Consider the following 26,554-nt stretch of genomic DNA (forward strand, 5'->3'; position numbering starts at 1 on the left):
GGGTTTTAAGTAAGAGAGCCAAATGCCACAGCTTTGAACACGCTGCTAACCTTGTAGAAGAGAACATAAGACTATAACCAAATTGTTATTATTAAAGAAAAAACAGAACTTACTCAGATTTTTTTCTCTATCTGTCCACACATTAACCTTTTATTTCTTTGTATTTCAGAGGAATTTAACTTTTGTGGAAAGTGGGAAAATGAGCGATAAAACTACTAACAACTCCATTTGTAACAGCAGTACAGCACAGATTGTCTTCAGACTCAATACATTCCAGAGTAGAGCTTCTCAAACTTTACTGTGCATCCAAAAAATGTGACATCTTGTTAAAATGCAAGGTCAGATTCCATCTGACTGGGGCAGGGTCAGAGACTGCGTGTCTAACAGGCCTTTAGGGAACTGCTCATCTGTAAACCACACTTTGGGCAGCAAGGTTCTAGAAAGACCTCCCCTAAGACAATTGCTCAAGTGATCAAGTGCATTCAAATTCGTTGTCTTCTTTTTGAATGTGGACATTATGATATGGCAGTTTTTGTGGTGGAATGGGAGCTACCAGTCTCAGGTACGTTTTAAGTTGAGTTAGGAAACAAGCAAGTGGTAAGAACTCTTTGTATGTCTCAACCCAATTGACCAAGGATGGCTAATCTGCTGCTTTGAATAAAAAAGCCCATCTATGAAGAATCTCAGCACAGATGTTGTTTCAACCAAAGATGCCAGTGCTCATCTTGTCATGTAGTAAATATTTTCACTGCCAAAAGGAAATCTACAGAGAAGAGACTTGCCAAAGAAATTAGGACTTCAGTAATTAGCAAACCACAAGCCACTACGCATCTTGCATCAGTCGAAGATGAATGGGAACACTTGCAAAAGTATTTCACCATTAGCCTGTTCTGTGAAAAAGAACCACAGGGGTGGGGGGAACAGGAATTTTTAAATTCCTTTATTACCCAATACAATTATGTGTTTCAGCCTAAACTAATGTTGGCACTGTTCAGCAGGATTCTTTCATTCCACAAGGGTAAAATGAGAAGCAGAACAAATAGACTGTCTGTGTTAGCTTTTCCCAGTGTATCTAAGAGAGACATCTCTGTTTGGAAATAGGCATTAAAACCTGCCTGCCTGATACAGTTTTGATTCACAATTGTCTCTAAAATGGTAGCTGAAACAAAAACAAACCTCAGCCCCCAAACCACATCAATCCCTCCCTCGTCTTGAAAGCACCATTCTTTCATGTTCAACTTCCACAGTGGCCTTTTCATCACCTTGCTGGTTCCAAATTTTATTCTCTTCCATAGAACTAATGATGTTAAAACACACACACACACACACACACACACACACACACACACACACACACGGCTTATATGTATACATAATGGAAATACAGACAAAAGATTGTCTTATTCACATTCAAGTAACTCCTCTGAAAGGTAGTCAACTTATAGTAAGAAAACACTGTCTCAAATATGGTGAGGACAGAATACAGAAGTAAAGCATAAATATGTCCATGATGTTTGTTTGTTTCCTAAAAACTGAAGGAGTATAAAGCAAACTCAAATATATAATAACCTAGATGCCAAAACAAATTGGTGCTGCCCACATAATAACACTTCAGAGGACCTTCACAAAGGAACTTCCAACGTTAATAAGAATCACAGATCACAACTGGTCACTCCTTAGTAAAAATCCCCATTGGATACCAGCTGACGATTTGACTGCTACTAAGATCACTGTTCTGACTTCGCTTCACTGCTGGGGGGAAAAGGCAGGGATGAAGGCTTAGCAAAATCCCTTCTGATTATTCCTCCTAACCATCACTCAAACCAGTACAGCCAGATATGGTTGCTATGGCTTTTCCTTCTCCAACTGGCATAAATGGGTGCTTCTTTTCCTCATTGTGTTCATCTTAATTAATTCCCTATACTCCAAGAGGTAGTAAGGTGGTCCTTCCCAAGTCCTTAGCTGTTTATAAGAATTATAGCTGCTTATATTAAGAAACTTCAAAGCTAACTCTGCAGGAAAAGAAATCATCAAAAAGAAGCATATGGGACAAGAAGATCAAATATTATGTGCTCTGGGTAACCAATAACAAACAGGTAACTTGGCCATAATTTTTAAAAATGGATTGAGTTTTCCCTCAATATTTTAGAACTTTACAAAATCTCTCTACCACCTATTAAGTTAAACCAAGCCCAACTTTGGGGGTATATATTAAATGTAGGCCAAAAAGTTATTTTAAAAAAATCTTTGTAAGTAATATGCACAAATATGCACTTTTATGGTAGCATATATATTAGTATCATGCATAGGAGTGTATAAGTCAACAAGGAAGCCAACGAAAAATTCTTTGACTACAAATATAATTCAATCCTTTTAGGAGACAACTATGAACTAGTTAAGCCTAAATATTAACATATTTTTAAATAAATTTTAAAAGACAATGTGAACCTCTCCACCAATAAAAAACAAGTAGCATTCTATTTTCCAAAAGATTTTTATGGTAAAAGTTTTTATCTTTAAAATTTGCAACTTATGCCAAAATGCTGCATCTGAACTTTTAGTAAATTTGGGACAGCGACTCTTCACCAGAAGAAAAATGACAATGGCAGCTGCCATTTATGGACAGTGTCCAGTTACTGTGTGAGCATGTAACAAGCACAACTTCTTTCATTTAATCTTCATTAAGATGAGTGAGTACTCTTATGATTCCGTTTAAAGAGGTGAAAACATGCCAGAGAGAAATAACTCAATCCAAGCTCCAAATTTGTTAATTCTTTTACATATTTTTGAAACTAATTATTTAAAAATAATTCAATTTACCAAACCAACACAGATTACAAATTTTCTAATAAATATCACTTCCTTAAATATATAGTGCTAGTTATTCTTACAACCTGAATAAACAAAGACTACACCTTATGCTCTTTGAAACATGTTTAATAAACTTTGTCAAAACTATTAGGTTAATTTTAGGTGCGCCTGGGTGGCTCAGATGGTTAAGTGTTTACCTTCAGCCCAGGTCATGATCTTGAGGTCCTGGGATCGAGCCCCACTTTGGGCTCCCTGCTCAGCGGGCAGTCTGCTTCTCCTTCTCCCTCTGCTCCTTCCCCCTGCTCGTGTTCATTCTCTCTCTCTCTCTCTCTCTCAAATAAATAAATAAATCTTTTTTAAAAAGTGAATCATTTAAAAAAAAGTATTATGCTAATTTTAGAGTATATTTACTCTTTAATTCTATGTATTGTTCATTTCACTTATAGACTGAAACAAGCTATTTAAAGTAATGAATGACTAATAATAGATGTTCACAGAGCACATACTGTATCTGCTATCCTGCACATTATGAGTTCTGGGACAAAATTTATGAGTAAAGCAGAGGCTGGAATAGTATCCTCAGGGAACTTCAACATGCTTCTTTGAGGATTTTGTTTACATTTGGATGTACTTGAGGATCTGGAAATTCATCTTCAACATCAACAAAGTTGTGCTATGAAATCCTGACCCAGAGGCAACTGGGAAGACCCCTGTTCCCCACCATGACCCTCAAGCACCAATTTTTCTAGGACAGAACAGGAACCCACCTCAGGCTGGTGAACAGAGGAAGGACCTCAATGAAGAAACTAAAGTACCCTTTTAAGCAGAGTTAGCATTCCCCAAACTCTCCCTGAAACACAAAGAAGGGCTAAGGGTTTGGTTTCAAAGAACTTCCTGGCTGTGACTTAGGCTGCTAAAAAGTTAGAATAAGAAGAAAGCCAAGACCTCAACCAAGCAAGTCACTAATGACAGGAGTTGCTGTCAATAAACTTAAAAGCAAGATTTGCCACAGATAAGCTACGATACAGCTAATTCATTCAGGAAAAATAGAGACCTGGCTCTGTGAGCATGTTTTACACCACAATATATTCACCAAGAAAAATAATATTCTGCCAAGGAACATCTTAATGACACAGGAAATTGTCTATGCCTGATAAGGTCACTGCCCTCAGAGGCAAAATCTCTTGAGACTAAATTGGCCCCAGAACCACACCAGGATATATAGTCTAGTGTCGATAAAAAAATAAATAAATAAAAGAAGCCCATTTTCCAAGGGTGGAAAGCATATCTGACTAACAGTGTGGGTGCCTGGGCTCTAGTCATGATTCTGCCTGCAGCTATGTGCCCTTGAAATCTTGAGTAAAGTCACAGTGTACAGAAGCCAGTTTTTGTACTGGTGAAAAGGAACCGATTAGACAAGTTTAGTGGTTCTCAAATTTTCCTCCCATGGAACACCAGTATTCCACAATTTCAGAGTGTGGTTTTCTGTAGCTAAAATAAAATAATGGGCATCGGTTTGCAAAGTTCTTTCTCATGATTGTTTTCTCATACTTCTGGGGCTTGAAACTTCTTGTCAGCTACGAGCAAGCAGAAATTGATTACTAATAGAAAAGAGTACATTTGCTTTTGTTTTCCGGTCTCAGGTCTTAGGGGTTGGAATTTTGAACTTCACACTTAAAATAGTTATATCTATTGCTAATAAAAGTATTCCTGGTACAAATGATAGAATCAAAGACATGAAGTTTTCATGTTCCACCACACACGCGCACACGCACACATGCACATACCTTCCTGGTGCTTTGCTAGTGACCAGCTTTGAGACTGGCTAGATTAGTAATATCTAAAAAGTAGCCCTGGACTGAGAGGAGAACACATATGTAATGTGAAGTGAGGTGATGCACATGGCCTCCTCACTTGCACTGCTTTCCTGGGGCATGGAGTTCCCTCTTGATCTCCAGGGACACTGCTGCCATCCTGTGTGCCTGCAGCCATCTTTCTCTATCACTCTATATGCTCTATGACGATATCTAGGAATAAAGAATTAGAGAAACAACAGCCCATCAATTTAGACAACTCTGTAACTTTCTCACTGATCACAGCACTACAGTGCTGATATGAAACTGTCGTAAGGAAGGTATGGGCAAGCTCTTAAGATGTCCAATCAGACTGATACAGGCTAGGTTTATATATAATGAATGCTGGTGAGTGTGTAGCCCAGATGACAATAGAAAACTATCCTAACAATTAACAGGAACTAGAAAAACCACCAGAAGAAGGGTATGAAATTATGTCATTTGCCTTGATTCTCAGATAGAAAAAGAATCACAAGTGAAAAGTCAGATCTTCAAACCTAACAAAGTAATGTAGAATTCTTAAGCCGCAGAGAGGCAAACACTAAATAGCCTATATCCAGGGGCGCCTGGGTGGCTCAGTCATTAAGCGTCTGCCTTCAGCTCAGGGCATGATGCTGGGAGTCCTGGGATCGAGCTCCGCTTCTTCCTCTCCCACTTCCCCTGCTTGTGTTCCCTCTCTCGCTGGCTGTCTCATTCTCTGTCAAATAAATAAATAAAATCTTTAAAATAAATAAATAAATAGCCTATATCCAAGTGCTTCAGAGAAACAGAACCAACTGGATATGTGTGTATGTACGTGTGTATATGTAGACTTATTAAAACAAAACTGGCTCACATAATTATAGAGGCTGAGAAGTTCTAAGATCTGTAGTGAGAAAGCTGAAAACAGGAGAGCCAATGGTGTAGTTCTAGTCTAACAGCCCGTAGGTTTAAGACTCAAGAAGAGCTGATGTTTCAGTTTGAGTCCAAAGTTAGGGAGATTGCTGTCCCGGTTTAAGGCATTCAGGCAGGAGGAGGTCCCTCTTACAGGAGGGTCAACCTTTTTGTTCTATTCAGGACTTCCACTGATGGGATAACACCCACCCACATAAAGGAGGGCTACATTACTCAATCTACAGATTCAAATGTTAATCTCATCCAGAAATACCCTCACAGATGCACCTAGAATGTTTGACCAAATGTCTGAGCCTCCTGTGGCCCAGCTGAGTTAACACATAAAATTCACCATCACAAGTGCACTCCTTCTCAAGGTGGTACCCATATTCATTGTATCTCCTTAAATCTCAAAATAAACAAAAACAAATACATAATTCAGTCTAACATAAGACAACTATCCTATGTACAACTGAAAATTCATTAACCCCTTCCCCAGAAGATGAGGTAAAATCCCTGAATGAGATTTGTTCTCCTCCTTAATAACCCACTTAAGTTAAATACTGTTATATAAAGTAAATAATATTTAAATAAACATTACGATATAAAGTAAATAATCTTGAGTTATATGATAAGGGAATAAGAGAGAAGAAAACAAAGATTTTGCTGTATATACAGTATTTTATATATATATATATATCTAGTGTATGTGTGTGTGTATATATCTCTATATATATACAGATTGTGTGTGTATACACACACATGCACACAAACACATGTATATGCATAACAAAATAAAGCAGAAATTACTCGTGACAATTAACAACAGTTCTTGTTTCTGTAAGGGTCATGTCACTATAGCTAGTATTTATAACTACCTTCTTTCATCATCCATTCTGTATTCTTTTGCCTTCAGCAAGCACCTCAGCTCATCATGGTTTTTTACCAGGTGGGATAACCCAAACCTTCATTCCTGAAGATCCAGGCTATTTATAGTCTTGCCTGGATTGGGTTGTAGTTTTCCAATGACCTTAATACAGGGCATAGTAATACTAAGAAACACCCTGAGGGATCTCCTGTATTCAAGAGAAACTTCCTTGCCTCCACTGTGGAGCACTAGTATGATTTCCTCTTGGTAGTCAGGATCAGTCACTCCAGCTAACACTGTAACACCTTTCTTTGCCTGCTGAATCAGAGGCATGAAGAGCCCAAAGTGGCAGGTGGCAATCTTAACTTCCAGTTCAATGGGATCATTGTTGTGTCTCCTGGTGGAAACATTCTTCCTTCTGGAACTAAGACTTCGAGTCTGCAGAGCATAAAATCGTGGGAAGACGAATTAAAAGTTTTTCTAGTAGGTCACTAGGGATAATAGTGAGTGATACCACTGCCATTTCCATCTCTAGATTCCTGGACCAATGAATTCTGGCTATGGGAGAAAACAGCTGATTCAGAACATATACGACCTTTTAGGGAACCTGGCTCCAGCCCCATAAGGTAATGGCACCTAGCTGGCACTGTAACTGAGTTTTCAAAAGACCATTCCACAGTTCAATCAAGCCAGCTGCTTCATGGTGTTGGGGAACATGATAAAATAGGTGAATTCCATTAACCCAATGGTACACTTCATTTGCTGTGAAGACAGTTCCTTTATCAGATGCAGTGTTGTGTGGAATAACATGACGGTAGATAAGACATTCTGTAACTCCACGGAGGGCAGCTTTGGAAGAAACATTGCATAGAGGAAATGCAAATCTATATCCAGCGTGTCTATTCCAGTTAATACTGCCTACCCCTACCATGAGGGAAGCAGTCCAGTATAAATAACTTCAATCAACCTCAGTCCCCGGTAGCTGGTTGATGACCGTAGGGAGTGGTGCCATATAAAGGGGCTCAATGTTAGTCTCTGTTGCTGACAAATTTGGGCGGTCAACAGTATCCATTCCCGGCTCAGTCTTGGTGAATACAAATCCATCTTACTAAGAACACGTATAACCCCATTGCTGCCACCATGGCCACTTTGTTCATGAGCCCACTGGGTGATGACAGGGGTGGGTGGGAAAGAGGCTGACCGGTATCCACAGAATGGGTCATCCTATCCACTTGATATTAAAATCTTCCTCTGCTGAGGTCACCTTTAGTGACCATTCATATGGCACACAAATACCTTCATGTTTTTTGCGCATCAGAAAGATCTGCTCACACATCTCTTCCTGAAATTTGTCACCAATTTTCCTATCATGTTCCTTCCAACTCCCTGACCATCCAGCCAAACCATTGGCATGATGAATCACATATCTGGCCATTTCTCCTCCCAAGAAAAGTGAACAACCAGATATACTGCTCAAAGTTCTACCCATTGGGCTGATTTCCCTTCACCAATGTCTTTGAGGTATGTCCCAAAAAGGGGTTTATAGTGCTGCAGCTATCCACTTTCAGGTGGACTTACAAAATTATCTGTAAACCAGGCCCAAGTCTTCTCTTCCTCTATGAACTAGAGAACTAGAGAATTCCTTTCAAAACCACAGATGCAAGCTAGGAGAGAGAAGGCAGTGTAATGAAAGTACAGGCATGGGCACTTGGGTTACTTCTTCTTGTAACTTCTTTGTGCCCTCTGGGCCTTCTCAAGCTGATCTTATATATATGCCACTTCCATCTGATGATAGGGCGCTGTTGAGTACACCCAACTTTATGGCTTGGTGAGTCAGATAATATTCAGCTCAGATTGCAAGGTTTATGGTTAAGTGTTCAGTCTCTACTGAGGTCTATTAGCAGACCAAAAAAGCTGTTTCTCATGTTTCTCAAGAGGATGGTAATTATCAGTAGACAACGGCAGGAATTTACTCCAAAATCCTATGGGCCTATGTTGCAATTTACCTATATAGGTCAGCCAAAGGCTCCAAGCAGCATTCCTATCTTTCACTGATAACTACAACAGCCACTGGATCCACTGGATCATTTGGCCCAACTGGCAGAGCAGCCTGCATGAAAGCCTGGACCTGCTGCAGAGCCTTCTCGTTTTCTGGGCCCCACTCAAAACTAGCAACTTCTCCAGTCACTCAGCAAATGGGCCAGAGTAACCACCCAAATGAAGAATACATTACCTACAAAATTCAAAGAGGTTCAATAGTTTGTAAGAGGGGCCAGATGCAATAACTTACCCTTCACCTTAGAAGGAATATCTTGACATGCCCCACACCACCCCTGAAATTTCACTAAGGTAAAGGCTTCTGAATTTTAATTGGACTTATTTCCTATCCTCTGACAAGCAAATATTGTACCAGTAAGTCCAGAGCAGTTGCTACTCCTTACTCAGTAGGTCCAATGAGCATAAGATCTCAACATAATGGGCCAGTGTGATATCCTATGGAAGGGAAAGGTCATCAAGATCTCTGCCAACTAAACTGTGATATAGAACTGGAGAGCTGATATATCCCTGAGATAGGACAGTGAAGGTGTATTGCTGGCCTTGCCCGCAGAAAGCAAAATGCTTCTGGTGATCCTTATTCACAGGTATGAAGAAAAAGCATTTGCCAGACTATTAGCAGAATACCAGGGGATGTGTTGATTTGCTCAAGCAATGAAACCACACCTTAGACAGTAGCTGCAATTAGACTCACCACTTGGTTAAGCTTACAATAATCCACTGTCATTCTCCAAAATCCATCTGTCTTCTGCACAGGACAAAGAGGCAAATTGAATGGGGATGTGATTGGAATCAATAGCTCTGCATCTTTCAAGTTCTTGATAGTGGCACTAATCTGTATAATCCCTCCAGGAATGCACTATTGGTTTTGGTTTACCATTTTCCTAGGTAGAAACAGTTCTAGTGGCTTCCATTTGGTTTTTCCCACAATAGCCCTCACTCCACAGGTCAAAGAACCAATGTGGGGATTTTGCCAGCTGCTGAATATATCTACTCTAGGTATGCATTCTGAAACTGGAGAAACAGCCACAGGATAGGTTAAGGGATCCACTGGGCCCACTATGAGATGGACCAAAGATAAAATTCCACTGATCATCTGACTTCTATAAGCCCCTACTCTGACTAAAGGACCATAGTGATATTTTGGGTCTCCTAGAATTATTGTCAGTTCAGAGCCTGAAAATCTGACTATTTCCTTTTCCCCCAATACACAATTACCCTAGTAAAAGGCCATATGTCCCTTTGGGGAAGACTGGAGAACAATTAACAGTACAAATTTTTGGCAGTGTACATGGGTTCTTCCTTAAGGGGACTTAACCTCTCTTTCATTTGAGGGATTCTGGGTATGTAAACTGATTCAAGTCTGTAACTGATTAAGGAGATGTGACTTTCTATTACTATGATTCAGGTTAGACTTTTGTTCACTTGACTTAGAACATTTCTGCTTATACAGATCAAGTAAGAATTTAGTAGGCTTCTTATCTATTTCACTTCTAGGAACACCACAATCAACTAGCCAATGCCACAGGTCTGCTTTGACTCTGCTGTCCATGATGGTAGTCATGCCCACCTTGACTTTAGTGGCTAAGTGCTGCCAGTTGACCCCTGTTACCCCAGGATCCAGTTACTCCCACTGCACTTAGGTGCCCCTATTCAGAGACCACAGTTCCCACTATATGGTCTGGCCTACAAGAGAAGGGAGATCACCAAGCTCTTCATGATTTCTAGGGTTCCCCTCACAAATTTATTTCTCACAGTAATGGTGAAAAGTATGGCTTCTGGACCCTCCCAGGGTGGGTAAGTAGGTCTTAGATGAAATAGCTGTTCTACTATTCCAATTTTCCTAAGCTTTTTAATCCCTTCCTCTATACTAAACAAAGCCCAATCCAACATTTCGAACTCACTCACTGTGGGCCACCTTTCCATCTATATTTCAGCCAACCAACCAACCAAATGGTTAGAACTTCCTGAGCTACAACATTAAATGCAGACTTAAAATAAGTATGTTTTAAGAGATAAAGAAACCAAATTTATAATGCAGGAACAGGACATTATGAAATAAAAACAGACAGTTCTGGAAAAGAAACATAGAAATTCCAGAAATGAAAATATATACTCATAAAGGTTAAAAACTCAAAGATGAATGGAACAGTAGACTTGATAAAGGTAAAAATATAATAATGATAATTAGCAAACTAGAAGAAAGCAACCACAATGATTCATAAAGAGATAGACTGAAAATATGTAAGGCAAATTAAGAAACATGAATGATAGACTGGGCAACCCCAATAACCACTCAAAAGGCATACTGAGAAACAGAAGTAAAGAAAAGAAGAAAATCAGTATTCAAATAAACTCTGGCATAACATTATCTGGAACTGAAGACAGACAGTCCTCTGACTGAAAATGCAGATCATGTATCAAGCAGAATAAATAAGGACAAGTCCATTCCTATACTTATCTTACTGAAACTCCTAAAGTAATACACAAATTCTCAGGGAAAGAAAGTCCCAACAGTTCCCAGTAAAACAATAAGAGTAAAAATAATAGCAACATTATTATTGCTCTAGCTACCAATTTCTATGCTTTTTTTTTAATAATTTTTTTATTATGCTATGTTAGTCACCATACAGTACATCCCTAGTTTTTGATGTAATGTTCCATGATTCATTACTTGCGTATAACACCCAGTGCACCATGCAATACGTGCCCTCCTTAATACCCAACACCAGCCTATCCCAATCCCCCACCCCCCTCCCCTCTGAAGCCCTCAGTTTGTTTCCCAGAGTCCATAGTCTCTCATGGTTCATTCCCTCTTCTGTTTACCCCCCCCTCTTCATTCTTCTCTTCCTTCTCCTACCGATCTCCCTGCTATTTCTTATGGTCCATATATACAATGGAATATTACTCAGCCATCAAAAAGAACAATTTCACAACATTTGCAGCAACATGGACGGGACTGGAGGAGATTATGCTAAGTGAAATAAGTCAAGCAGAGAAAGACAATTATCATATGGTTTCACTCATTTATGGAACAATTTCTATGCTCTTACTCTGTGCTAGGCCCTCTAAAACAAAATTACAATTATTTCTTTTTTTTAGTTTTAACCTTCAAAACAGCCTGTGAAATAATTCATATTCTCATTTTACAGATGAAGAAACACTGTAACTAAATATATATAAATAAATAGATAAACTACACACATATATAACAAAATAGTAGTTTTCTTACTGGTCTTTCCACCTATAGTCTTATTCCCTACTCTGATTCATTGTTCAACCAGAATGTGACCTACTACAATGATCTTTTAAAATTCAAAACCAGTCAGAATCAATCCCTCTTCAAATTTACAGTCGAACTATACCAACAGAAAACTGTAATTCTATGGGAAGATATGCAAGACCCTTACTATTCCACCTAATCTCTTGCCATGCCCCTTCCTGTGCCCCCCCACACACATATAATATGCTCTTTCATATCTTTACATGATCCTCTACCTACAATGCCCACTCCCAGCTAGCCAGCCTGGAATGGCTAAGCCCAAGGCATGCCCCCTCTGAGAACTGGTAAATATTAGACAACGTTGACATAGGAAGTAAGTCTATAGGATGATTGTATTTTCTGGGCATCATTTCACACCCCTGCACTGAGCAAGTACAAACTTTTCTAAGGTATCTCTCCATCTTTGTTTTTTCTACGTTTTTCCTCCTTTCCTTCCATCCTCAGAAGGATAGACATATTAGCAATATTGATGTTCCAATTCTTTCCACTTCCCCTCTTCAGCTCTCTGAGGTTCTGCAAACTGTAGAGATGGGAGAGTACAAAAGTTGTTATTTACCGTAACAGTATCTAAGATCAAAACTACCTTCTTACCTGTCAGCTTTCACTTATACCATTTCAAGTCCTAAGATTCCTGAGTAGAAGAAATCAGGAGAGAAGCAAAGGCTCACTTCACTAGTTAACAAAATGTGAGCCTCAGAATGTGGAGCCAGAACATTTTACATAATTTGAATGTTTCATCTGCTGTCAGCTTTTGGCCCATGAAAATACAAATAAATGTTCAATAACTAGTATTTGTATGTTGTTCAGAGATGCTGTATTTTCTGAAGTTGAATGAATCAGTTACGTTCTTCAAATACTAGCGAAAGCACATCAACTACTTATTTTAAAGTAAAATAATGGGGCAAAGTTGATGCCAAATAAGGACTCTATTTCTAAATATAAACTTAATGTAACCACTGTAAGCAAGATCAAAATTATAAAAGAAATTCTGCTGAATATGTAGAGGAAAATCTCAATTTGCATGGATTTATGGTCAACAAAAGAACAAAAATAAAAACTGAAATTTTTAATTCTATATGAATATATTATATTGGCAAGACATAATAGGACTATACCATGTGAATACTTATAAGTCAGAGATAGAAATAGTATTTGAAAAAGATACTAAGATTCAGAGAGAATTTGCAGATAACAATTTAGACCCCACAATCAACTTTGTAGCGAGAAAAAACTAAAAATCATTCACTTTCTTAATATCGGAGACAACGTCAAACATAGGTAGTGTTACATTCACCAGACATAAATCAGCTACAAGAAACTGGAAGGCACTTTGGGAAACTGAAGAGTGAAACTGAAGTTACCATTATGATAAAAACAGTTAACCAAAAGTCCAATTGATATAAAAAAAAAAAAAAAAAGCTTAAAAATCCTCACAAGAAATAGCTCATTAAATAACAGTACACATAACAATTTAAAGCAACCAGGCAGCCAGAAAAAAAGGGCAATATTGTTTTAAATCTTCTGGGAAAACAGAGGCACCACGTAATGATCACAACTGCAATTCAATGAGGCCATTAAGAGTAACTTATTTTTCCCTTTACTTCCATAAAATAGTTGCCAAGATCTGTGGTTCTTAACTTACACCATCCTGAAGCAGAACATCATCCTCGAACACAGACTTGGGAAACAGACTCAGAGAGAGCTCAGTCATGAGCCCTTTGGTCAGCAACAAGCCTCCCAACTACAGCCTGGATAGTCCTAGACTAGTTTAGAATGTGCTCTCTAGTGGAATAATAGAAAATCCCATTCCTCAATGTAATTGTAAGAAAATCTTGTCATTTCTAGACCACTTTAAGTCCTTTATCCTGTCATTGTATATTCTAAACTAAGTAAAAAGTACCATTTGTCCAGTTACCTTTTTGGGAGGACTTAAAACTCTAAAAATCAATACATATCAGACTGACAAAAATTACTACTATTAAGTAGCTATCGATCAGAATGATAACATTAAAAATTACAAATACACATTGGTAAGGAAATTCAGAAACTCATGAACCTGCATTCAGGAGTCTGTCTTTTCAATCTGAGAAGTAAAGTATATTTGACTGTCACATAACTTTCAAGGGTCTCATGAGCTTCATAAAATGGGGTGATGAGCAGGTGAATTCTACCAAACATTTAAAGAAGAGTTAATACCTGTTCTCTTCAAACTATTCCAAAAAATAGAAGAAAAGCTTCCAAATACATTCTACAAGAACGACAGACCAATATCTCTAATGAACACAGGTGCAAAAATCCTCAACAAAATATTAGCAAGTCGCATTTAACAATACATTAAAAGTATCATTTACCACAACCAAGCGGAATCTATTTCAGGGATGCATGGATGATTCAATACCTGCAAATCAATCAAAGTGATACACCATTTTAACAAAACAAAGGATAAAAATCATATTACCACCTCAATAGATCCAGAAAAAGCATTTGACAAAATTCAACATCCATTCATGATAAAAACTCTCAACAAAGCAGGTGTAGAGGGAACATACCTCAACATTACAAAGGTCTTATATGAAAAACCCATAGCTAACACCATACTCAATGGGGAAAAACTGAGAGCATTTCCTCTAAGATCAGGAACAACACAAGAATATCCACTCTCACCACTTTTATTCAACACAGTACTGGAAGTTCCAGCCACAGTAATAAGACAACAAAAGGAAATAGAAGGCACCCATTTGGTAAGGAAGAAGTTAAGCAGTCACTTTGCAGGTGACAAGTTACTATATATAGAAAGCTCTAAAGACTCCACCAAAAAACTATTAGAAGTAACGAATGAAGTAATAAATGAATGCAATGAAGTTGCAGGACACAAGATTAATATGCAGAAACTGGTTGCTTTTCCATACACTAATAACAAAGAAGCAGAAAGAAAAATTAAGAACACAATTTCATTTAGGGGCATCTGGGTGGCTCAGTCCTTAAGCACTGGACTCTTGATTTCAGCTCAGGTCATGATCTCAGGGTGGTGAGACAGAGCCCTGTGTCAGGCTCTGTGCTAGGTGTGGAGCCTGCTTAAGATTCTCTCTCTCCCTCTCCCTAGGCCCCTCCTCCCCTCGTCCTGCTCTCACTCTAAAACAAAACAAAAACAAAACAACAACAAAAACCTAAACAAAAAGAAAGAAAACAATTTCATTTACAATTGCACCAAAAAGAACAAAATACCTAGGAATAAACTTAACAAAGGAGGTGAAAGACCTGTACTCTGAAAACTATAAAATACTGATGAAAGAAATTGAACATGACACAACTAAGTGGAAAACATTCCATGCTCATGGACTGGGAGAACAAATATTATTAGAATGTCCATACTACCCAAGGCAATGTACAGAGTCAACGCAATAACTATCGAAATACCAACAGCATTTTTCACAGAACTAGAACAAATAATACTAAAATTTGTATGGAACCACAAAAGACCCCAAATGGCCAAACCAATCTAAGAAGAATAAAGCTGGAGGTATCAGAAATCCAAATTTCAAGATGTACTACAAACCTGTAGTAATCAAAACAGTATGGTATTGGCATAAAAACAGACACACAGATCAATCAACAGAAGAGACAACCCAGAAATAAACCCATAAATATATGGTCAGTTAATCTATAACAAAGGAATCAATATACAATATACAGTGGGGAAAGGACAGTCTCTTAAATAAATGGTTCCAGGGAAATTGGACAGCTACACGCAAAGGAATGAAACTGAGCCACTTTGTTACACCTTAAACAAAAATAAACTCAAAATAAATTAAAGACGTAAATGTGAGACTTGAATCCATAAAATTCACAGAAGAAACACAGCCAGAAATTTGACAAAAGTCCTAGCAACATTTTTCTAGATATATCTCCTGAAGCAAGGGGAACAAACATCAACTATTGGGACTACGTCAAAATAAAAAGCTTTTGTACAAAAGAAACCATCAACAAAATAAAAAGGCAACCTACTGAATGGGAGAAGATATTTGCAAATGACATATCCAATAAGGAGTTAATATACAAAATATATTAAAAAAAAAAAAACTTATACAACACCAAAAAAAAACAATCTGATTAAAAAATGGTCAGAGCAGGTGCGCCTGGTTGGCTCAGTCGATTAAGTAAGTGCCTGACTCTTGATTTTGGCTCAAGTCAAGATCTCTCATGGTGGTAGATCAAGCCCCACATCTGACCCTGTGCTCCCTGAGCCCATGGAGTCGGCTGGGGATTTTCTCTCTCGTGCTGCCTCTGCCCCTCCCCCTACTCACACTCTCCCAGTAAATAAATAAATAAATAAATAAATAATAAAATCTTTATTTAAAAAATGGGCAAAGTACCCGAATTGACATTTTTTTAAAAGAAGACAGACAGATGGCAGACACATGAAAAAATGCTCAATATCACTAATCATCAGGGAAATGCAAATCAAAATTATAATGAGATATCACCTTACACCTATCAAAATGGCTACGGTTAAAAAAGAAAAAAGGAAAAAAAAAATAATGAAGATTGGGACACCTGGGTGGCTCAGACAGTTAAGCGTCTGCCTTTGGCTTAGGTCATGATCCTGGAATCCTGGGATCAAGCCCCACATAGGACTCCCTGCTCAGTGGGGAGTCAGCTTCTCCCTCTCCCTCTGCCCCTCCCCCCACCACTCATGCTCTCTCTCTTACTCTGCTCTCCCTCTCAAATAAATAAAATAAAATCTTTTTTTTTTTTAAGAAATAATGAGTATAAGCAAGGATGTAAAGAAAAAGGGGTCCTTGCGCACTGTTGGTGGGAATGTAAATTAGTATAGCCACTGTGGAAAATAGTATGGAGGTTCCTCAAAAAGTTAAAAACAGAAATACTACAGGATCCAGTAATTCCACTACTGGGTACTTACCCAAAGGGGAAAAAAAAACACTAATTTAAAAAGATTTATATATATATATATGCACCCCTATGTTTATTGCAGTATTACAAAGCCAAGATATGGAAACAACACAAGTGTTCATGGATAGATGAATGGATAAAGAAGATGTGAGATATATATATCTATATATATAATGGAATATTACTCAGCCATTAAAAAGGACGAGCTCTTGCCATTTCCAATAACACGAATGGACCTAGAGGGTATAATGCTAAATGAAATAGGTCAGAGAACGACAAATACCATGTGATTTCACTTATATGTGGAATCTAAAAAACAAAACAAAGACCAGATACAGACCCATAAATATAGAGAACAAATTGATGATTGCTGGGGGGGGGGGAGCTACAGGGGTGGGGGCTGGACAAAATAGGTGAAGGGAAATGGACAATATAGGCTTCCAGTTATGGAATAAATAAATCATAGGAATAAAAGGTACAGACACCATAGGGAATACAGGCAGTGGTATTATAATAGCATTATATCGTGAGAGATGGTAGCCAATTTGTAGCTACAGCATAATGTATAATCTTGTCAAATCACTATGTTGTATACCTGAAACTAATGTAACAATGTGCATCAACCATACGTCAATAAAAATTAAATTAAAATAAAATAAAAAATAAAAGACTGATGAGCTCTTATACATATTCAAAAGATAATAACAACAAAAGGGAAAGAGGGGATGGAGAAAGAATTTGAGTAATTTGTTCATATGGAGCCCCTTTGGCAAGATAAAATGACATTTCTAACACAATCTACAAATCAGATAAATTCCACTACAACCTTGTAAGAAATAAAGAAAGGTAGGTGTGTAGAAAGAAGATGACATGCTCAGCCATATGCAAACAAGACCAAAAATACAATACAGAGAGAATTACTATAGAGTAAAGGGCCATGATTTTTAAAAACACAACAACAAAAAAACAAAACGGAACAAAAACAGCTTAGGGCGCCTGGGTGGCTTAGTCGTTGAGCATCTGCCTTTGGCTCAGGGCGTGATCCCAGAGTCTGGGGACTGAGCCCCGCATCGGGCTCCTCCGCTGGGAGCCTGTTTCTTCCTCTCCCACTCCCCCTGCTTGTGTTCCCTCTCTCGCTGGCTGTCTCTATCTCTGTCAAATAAATAAATAAAATCTTTAAAAAAAAAAAAAAAACAGCTTAAAATAAGCAATCAAAATTAACAAATAAAATGGGGAATGTATCAGAAACCACAAAATACTCTTTCTGGAATCCTGTAATGAAAGATGAAAGACAAGGATTAAATAAGGATTAGATTAAGGTAGCAAGAAGAAACCTTATGTTCAAGTTGGGAAAGGAACATAAGGCAATCATCAGCAATGCCATCATGACCGGTATATACCGACTACCTATATCAATGCTATTTGTTGGGAAACAAAGATTAAATAAGGGTTAGATTAAGGTGGCAAGGAGAAACCTTATGCTCAGGTTGGGAAATGAGCATAGGAAATCATCAACAATATCATCATGACCGGTATTTACTGACTACATATAGCAACGCTATTTGTTGGGAAACAAGGATTAAATAAGGATCAGGTTAAGGAGGCAAGAAGAAAACTTATCTTCAGGTTGGGAAATGAGAGGAGGTAATCATCACCAATACTATCATGATCAATTATACTGACTACATCTATCAATGCTACTTGTTGAAAAACAACTGTCCATTGGTCTCTCACGTTTCTGCACATCTTGTAAGCAGAGGTATTTGAAAGTCCTCTTGTCCCAAACTATCTTTTCAAGGACATCTGCATAATGAACAGCTTAAGAAGATAAAGTGTCTTCTTCCAGAACAAGTTTGTTTACTGTCCATCATAAAAGATTCAGGTTCCCTAAAATCAGGATTACTCTCTTGTAACATAGCCCATTGCATATATGGATCTCACCTTGCCATCTTCATATCACCCTGTAAAAACTAGGGCCCAGGAAATGACAGCAAGAAAATGTGACACTTTGGTTACCGCTTTTGCTAGGAGTAATAAAGTCCTTTGTCTCCAACCCAAGAGTCTTATATCTTCTGCCAGTACCCATGAAACTGGCAGGGTAACTTGTTGGCTTGCAAATAGGACCTTTCACAGTTCTTGACAACCATAATATTTTATAAATATTATCCCCTAAGTATCCCATTATCCTATAAGGACAGCACTCCTACTATTTTCATTTCATAGATATATTCTCTGAACAAATGTTGATCAAGTGCCAATTATGTGCCCAGTACTGTTTGATGTATTGAAGATAGAGCTGTGAAAAATACAGAGAAAATCCTTGTCTTCGTGGTGCTTTACAGTAGATGATGAAATAAGTATGATGATGAAATTAAGACCCAGAGAAATATGTACTTTGCCTAGGGTCAAGTAAGTAATACTTGCAAGTAATGGAGCCACGTTGCATCTGAGCAATAGGACTCTCTGAGCCTGAACTCTTAACCACTATACTATAGTGCCTCCCACACTGTGGTGATAAAAAGGCCTAGTCATGAGATTCCAAAGATTACTGTACTAGGAATCATCTGGCACTATATCCCACTAAAAGAAACCAGGACTCCTAGAAGAAATATCCTTGCAAGTCTGGAGCAGTAAAAAAGGCCTAGCACACTTGTTCTGCAAGAATGCAAAAAAGCCAGAAAGCTAACCAAGAATACTGGGATTACATCTAAGGATCAACCTGAGTCTTGTTCAGGCTTCCAAGAGGCCAAATTTGAGCATTACTGAAGACAACTGCAATGGATTGAAACATATGAAACGTGTTCTTTAGAATACTTTAAAAATATGTTCATTAGAATACTTTTTTAAAAATTCCACATTTACAGGATGTTAGGTGTTAATGGGATGAACTGTGTTCCCCTCAGTATCCCCTGAGTTGAAGCCCAGTATCCCAGGATTGTGTCTGTATTTGGAGACAGAGTCTTTATAAAGGTAATTAAGGTTAAATGAGATCATATGGGTGAGTCTTAACACAACATGACTAGTGTCCTTATAAGAAGGCATCAGAGAATAAACGCAGACCAAGGGACAACTATGTAAAGACAAAAAGAAAAGACAGCCACCTAAAAGACAAGGAGAGAATCCTCAGAATGAAATTAACCCTGTCAACACCTTGATCTCAGACTTCTAGTCTCCAGAACTGTGAGACAATAAATTTCTGTTGTTTAAGCCACTTAATCTGTGTATTTGTTATGACAGCTCTAGCAAACTAATGCACTAGGAAACCACCTCCTTAATTTGAAAGCTGGTAAGTAAAAAATCAAGCCATTATTCTATCTTTCCTATATAATCTGTGATTTAGAATAACCAAACAGTTGATAAGGGTAAGTTCCTTTTTGTTTTTATAAAAGAATTATAGCTAATCAAGCAAGAAGGAATAACAGAACTAGAGTGTCACCATTTGTAACACTTAATGAATAGATTTAGCCAAGGAACATTAAAGGCTGAAAAAATGACACAAAGAGAAAAGACTGAACAATACATACCTTCCTGACAGAAGTATAAAACACTACCTTTGAAGTTTCTTGGGGGGAAAAATGAACCCAAATCTGATCAAGCCTCTAGATTTAACTACCAATGTATAGGAAATACAGGAACATGTCAGATGACACTGTAGGTCCACAAGCAGTGAAATCCAGATGTAGAAAACCCTTTAAGACAATAGATCTGATTTCCGCAACAACAAAAAAAATCCCCAAGAAACAAAACAACAAACAAAAAGAAATGGAAGGAAAACCAATCTCAATTCACAGACCTTATTTATACACAAAATTCAAACAAGCTGTCGCAGAGATAAAGATAATTGGAAAAATGCAAATACTGACTGGATATTGATAATATTAAGGAATTTTTATTCTTAATTTTTTAATTTTTAGTTTTTAATTTTTTAGGAATGATAAATGATATTGGGCTTTTTTTTCAGAGCTGTTATCTTTTAGAGATACAGAGTGTAGTATTTACAAATGAAATAAATGACATGATGCCTGAGATTATTTTCGAAATTATCAGGATAAAGAAACAGGAGTACATATAGATGAAATACAATTAACCATATAGTGATAATTAACAAAGCTACACAGATGGTGGATAGAAGGAATTCATAATGCTGTTCCCTCTACTTACATATTTCCATAAGTTCCATTGAAAAGATATGGGTTTAGGCCTAGTGGATTGTAACCATCTTATCTAGTCATTTTAACAGAGGTGTGGAAGAAACACCAGCCCAGAGGTTACACACTTGAGAGCAAGCAGGCTTTAGGTACTAGGAAATGCTTACACCAGAAGCACACACAGGCTCCTTGGACCCCCAACAGCAACCACGTTAGTCTACAATAGCCAGTGCTAATCCATTTTTTCCTCTCCAGGAAAAGGACCAAGGATTGGAATGACTAACAACCCACTGAAATTAGCCTGAAAGGATTAACCCAGTTTTCTTTCACAACACACCACACACTGTCTTTTCAGGGGTGTCTCATCCCTTCGAGTACAAAGTGTGGTCCCAGAGACACAGTCCCCCAGCTTTCCATCATCTCTGAAGATAACAGAAAATGACAAAAACTTACAACTACCCAAACAAGCAAATGCCAGAAAGTGGCAGACATGTAAGAAAACAGATGGAAGTAACTGGATTGAGAAAAACCAAGATCCACGCTTTAACTCAGAAAAGAGTCTAATTTGTCTCTGCATCTCCAGCAGGCAATCAATAAATGCATTGGGTTAATGAAAAAAATTAATAAAACTAATGAAACGGTGCTCCCACGATGGGGGGGGGGGATGACTAGCACAAGAAAGGAAAATATGGTCATCATCCTAAAGACTTCGAAATACAGCATCTAAAATAACTTACCAGAAGAGTCAGCAGAAAGTACTGAAAAGCTCTTTAATATTCTCATTAGAATGCAAAAAGACTTTTATGAAAAAGGTACAAAGAGCCATAATGAAAGAAGCAGCTAAGGGAAAAATGAGATAAAGTAAAAAGGAAGGTGAATGAAATAAGGAGGGAAACTAAAATTGCAAAAAGAGAATTTAAATCCCCACTAAAAGCAGTGAAGGGTGAAAGTGAAGTATATTAGATTCCAAACTGTAGAAGACACCAAAGAAAAGACAGCAGAGAATGCGACTCTTGATCTCAGGGCCATGTCCAGCCCCAAACTGGGGGCAGAGATTACATAAGAAAAAAAAAATTTTTTTTAATAAATAAAAATAAATAGAAAAAGGGAACGGCAACATTACCATAAAACAAAGTAGATTTCAAGGCAAAAGCACTAAGCAGAACAGTGATTACGATCCAACAGTTATTAATTTCTATGTGGAAAATATCACTGCATTGAAAAAAATAAAAAGAATGAAAAGAATAAGAAGCAAAAGTTATCAGAAGTCCAAAGGAAGTTGAGCCTACAAAATCTAATGCCATTAAAAGAGCACATATCTCTCAATCTGATGTATTCTGTAGGAAAAAAATTACAAAGCACAGAGGAATGGAATAACGTAATTGACAAAGTTAATGGGTTTGTATCAGACTTTGTAACTCACCTATAAAAAAATGCATCTTCCTTTTAAGCATCAATGGAACTTTTATTAAAAATGATCATGCATCAGGAGACAAAGAAAACCTCCGGAAGTTCTTAAGTATAAATGACACAAAGCCATAGTCTCGGTTTCCAAAGCAATAAAATTTTAAACAATAAAAAATATTAGAAATTTTTAAATACCACACTAAGTAATGCATAGCACACACACACAAAAAAATCTGCCATTACAGGTTAAGTTTAAAAATAACAGGACTACCACTTATCAACACTTAGGAAATAAAATCAGGTACACTCCAAAGAACGCATATAGCCTTAAAGCCTTTTAATATTAGACGAACAAAAATCTTCCTGTCCACTTACTGATACCTACAATTTCTTCCCCAAAAAGTGGGTGGGGGAGGGAATGGAAATTTTTCATTTACAGTAAGAAACTAACGTCCATAGTTTAAGATAACACACTTCAAAATGAACCAGTTTTAGACCACCTGCACCCAGCTGATGGGTTGATAAAATATAACTAATACCAGATGCTTCCATGTTTTTATAGGGCATAGAGGTAAAGAGAGCAGGAAGGCAGAAAGAGTCACAAGTTTAGAAGGGTTCAAAAAGTAGACACTGAGGACACAGAAAAGAGTTTAATATGTATCCATTTTTCTTAGTATAAGTACTTGAATTCGAACATAAATTGAATCTACACAGACAAGTAGTACAAGCAGGAAGTTCTATTTTACATCAGTTACGTTGGGAAAATTAATTGACTTGATTGCCTATAAAGGTTGTGGTTGCTAATAGTCCTAATAATCAAGAATAAAGGAAAATATCTAGGTTTGTGAACTACTGCAGTAGCAGTTTTCATTAGGGAAATAAACCCTGTATTCTGATTATAAAATGGACAGTTCCACATCTGCTGATAATTAGGCTAACATTTCACTAGATTAACTTTAGGAATAGCTACCATTCCTCCTGCACCTGAGTGTGTGAGGAACTGTGTAATACTTCCTGTCAACCTAAACACCACAAAGGACAGGGTGGCATCACCAATTTACCTTGGAGCCAACCAAATTCCATAAGGGCCAAAGATCATATAACTAGCAAAGGTGCAAGTCGGGATTTCGACTGGTGGCTTAGTATCAGGTCATAGACAAACTATAGGCTCCCAGCTAACACTAATTAGTCTTGTGGACTTGGACACTCTCACTTGTTCAATAAATATTCATTGAGCATCTTCTGTGTACAAGTTTCTGTGTTTAGATATGAAGGCTCAGAGTTTTCAAATCTCTAAAAACTGTGAACAAATATACCAGCCACCTCATAAAAGTCCTTTTTTGTATATAGAGAAATTTCTCTCCATCCAACTATACCACACCAGAGCATCTGATTCATTATCACAGTCGCCTGGGGACTAGAAATGTGAAACACAACACAATACAATCCTCTCAAAGACCTCCCCTAGCGTTCCCATGGTTGGTCAGATTTAGGAACCTGAAAAATAACTGCATTTTTGCTTCTTAAAATAGATGTTTTACTTATTAACATAAGTTAATTTAAAAAGTGGGAACTCAAAAAGAGAACATCACATCTTAAGTAGTATTACACGTTTAGGGTGACTAAAATATTATTAACCTTTAGAAAGGCTCAGAAAATTTAAGCAGTTTAAGAATAACAAAAACATGGTTTCTGAGCTTGGGAGAACTAAATCAAAGCACTGTTGAACACAAAGAGAAATTTTTTTGCCATAGAGACATGCTACCTTGGCCTTAAGGAAGAAGACAGGTTTCCGTGTAAAGAATGTTAAGCAAGAGACATCAGATCCACTCCTCTGCAAATATTCCTGACGGAATCAGCATGGATAGAAAAAAAAGAGGGAAGAGTTACCACATGACAGCTCGGTGAAAAACTGGAGACAGCGGCTGCATCATTTCTCTCAATGAACTGTCCACTATAAGCAACCTTCTTACCACACTCACACAGTAATTTCCCAACCCTGGAGGAATAGAGCTCCTGAGAAATGAACCTACTTTTGCTTTATCACACACACCGTCAGGCACCCTGCCCTCAAAAGGCCATAAACAAAATGTCCAATAACAGTCTCTATTAACAATAATAGTAATGATTACATTTTATCTAAAACTTAAAACGTGTTCTAAGCACTTTATACTTATTAACTCACAAGTCCGTATGAACAATCCTATAAGATTTGTAGTACTCTTCTCTCCATCTAACAGGGTAGTCCCGTCTTTACCCCATTTTATAGATGAAGAAACAGAGGCTACAGCTATGCTCCCACCAAGCTATCTGTGTACATAACAATTACATTAACGATCATACAAAAGTGCCTTGTAGCAAAGATGCTTCCATTTGTCCTTAAGCAGCTGAAGGCAATAGATAGGACTCCAGGCAGAATGTGACTTTAGAAACTTTTGAGTCGAGTGTGGGGGGCCTCCCCAGCTACTATTCCCCACATCAGCCACCCAGGATAAAATTCTATTTCTGCTAATTAACAAAAAGTATCAAAACAGAATAGATTCTGATTCATTACATTTGTTCACAAATTACATACTGAGAGTTTTATACTGTCATACAGTAATACTAAGCATATTATCCAAACTTTTTGTTTATAATTTTATCTCACATCAAAAGAATTTTAGCTTTCAGCTAAAATTTTAGCTTTTCCATACTCCCTTCTTCTGGCCACATGCTCCTCAGAGGCCCTCTTAGCCACCATGCCTTGCAAAATTGACAAAATCAAGGACTTCCTGCTCACAGCCAGGTGAAAGGATACCAAATCCACCAAGATCAAAAAAAAAAAAAAAGGGGTATGTGAAGTAAGTTCGATGCAGCAGATACCTTTATATTCTGCTCTTCACAGACAAAGAGAAGGCAGAGAAACTGAAAGCAGTCCTTGCCCCCAGGTTTGGCAGTAAAGGAGATGAAATGAACCTGGCACACTCACTTGAACTGTACTAAAATTCTAAAAGTTAAAAAATAAAAAAGAATTTTAAACACTAGAAAGCTACAATAAGGTAATGCAACAATGGTCAAAAACAGACTTTGAAGTTGGAAGTCTAGGCTCTTACTAGCTGTGTGACGTCAGCTAAGTCATCTCACTTTTCTACACTTCATCTGTGAAATGGGTACAGGCCTTCATGAAGTGGGGCAAAAATTAAAGCATGAAGTTCCTAACAGAGTATCAGGTAGAACAACTTAGTTTAGAGGAAATGGGGGTGTGGGGTGGTAGGGAATACACCAGGGAGGAAATACGGGAACATTCACAGAAACCATATAATGGCTTACCTTAGGGCCAGGTGTAGAGACAACCCTGATCTGCCTGATTTAGGACAGGGAGAGAAGACACTGAAAACGACAATGGAAGCAAGATAGGTGGAAGAGAATTATCCTAAGGAAATTCTTCTTCTCTCACCCTCCCTCCTCAGAAGTCTACCTCCTGCAACCTAGGGAGTAAAGTGGGAGATGGCCTGGAAGCAGCTGCCAAAGTCCTTTCCCCAGGACTGGTACCACCCAGCACTAGGGCTCCATGCAGCTCTGTTCACAGGCTATAGTACATACAGGGTTCAGGAGTAAGGGATGGCCAGGTGAAAGGCCAACCACAGATGGGATATCTTAGAAAGGTATGGTCATCAAGGTAAAAAGAGAAGCAGAAAAGCAACATAAGCAGGTAGGAGAGTCAAAAGAAGAGATTTTATTTTAGAAGATGGACAATCTCAGAAAGATTGTAGGCAGGTGGGGAAAAGAACAACAGGAAAGAGTACAAAATAAGTGGAGCCAGACTCAGAAAGAACAGTATTTGGTAGAAATACGACAGCTACCAGGGCCAGCTTTGGTAAAGAAGAGGCATGTCTTCCTCTTCTGAGACCAGAGAAGAGAGGGACCATCAAACTACAATAAGATTTTAAAGGGATGAAGTGTGATTTGCCTAAGGATTGGCTTCATTTCAATAAAGCAGGAAAAAGATAATTTGCTAAAAGGGATAGGTCTGTGGTAAAACCTGGAGAGATCAGGAAATGGGTTTGGAGCACTGGCCATGAAGAGTAACTCTGGACAATGATAGGGACAAAAGTCAGATTTAACCGAATTTTCCTATAATTGCCCTTTCCACTGTCTGAACAGCCATATGCCCTGATTTCTCCCCCTGACAATGATGTTCTGTGGCAAAACATATCGTTGGAAATATAATCTTTGTTAAAAGATGATCTATACCATGACTACATATGGAAAAACAGAGATGCCATTATCATAACAGCATAATTTGAGAACTCTCAACATTCTTTCCCTGAATAACTTCTTTGTACAACAATTTACTCTTTAGGAC

General features: G+C 37.9%; 1 protein-coding gene and 1 pseudogene across 2 annotated transcripts in view; one reads left to right on the plus strand and one right to left on the minus strand.

The window, feature by feature from the left end:
* The window catches only part of GMDS (GDP-mannose 4,6-dehydratase), a 596,023-nt gene that overhangs the window by 495,699 nt on the left and 73,770 nt on the right, over positions 1-26,554 (minus strand). The gene's annotated exons all lie outside the window — the stretch shown is intronic.
* Positions 24,948-25,162, plus strand: LOC123801480 (large ribosomal subunit protein eL38 pseudogene; annotated as a pseudogene).

This window comes from Ursus americanus, chromosome 32 (genome assembly GCF_024610735.1).
Source record: "Ursus americanus isolate L20-20 chromosome 32, mUrsAme1.1.p, whole genome shotgun sequence".
Classification (NCBI taxonomy): domain Eukaryota; kingdom Metazoa; phylum Chordata; class Mammalia; order Carnivora; family Ursidae; genus Ursus; species Ursus americanus.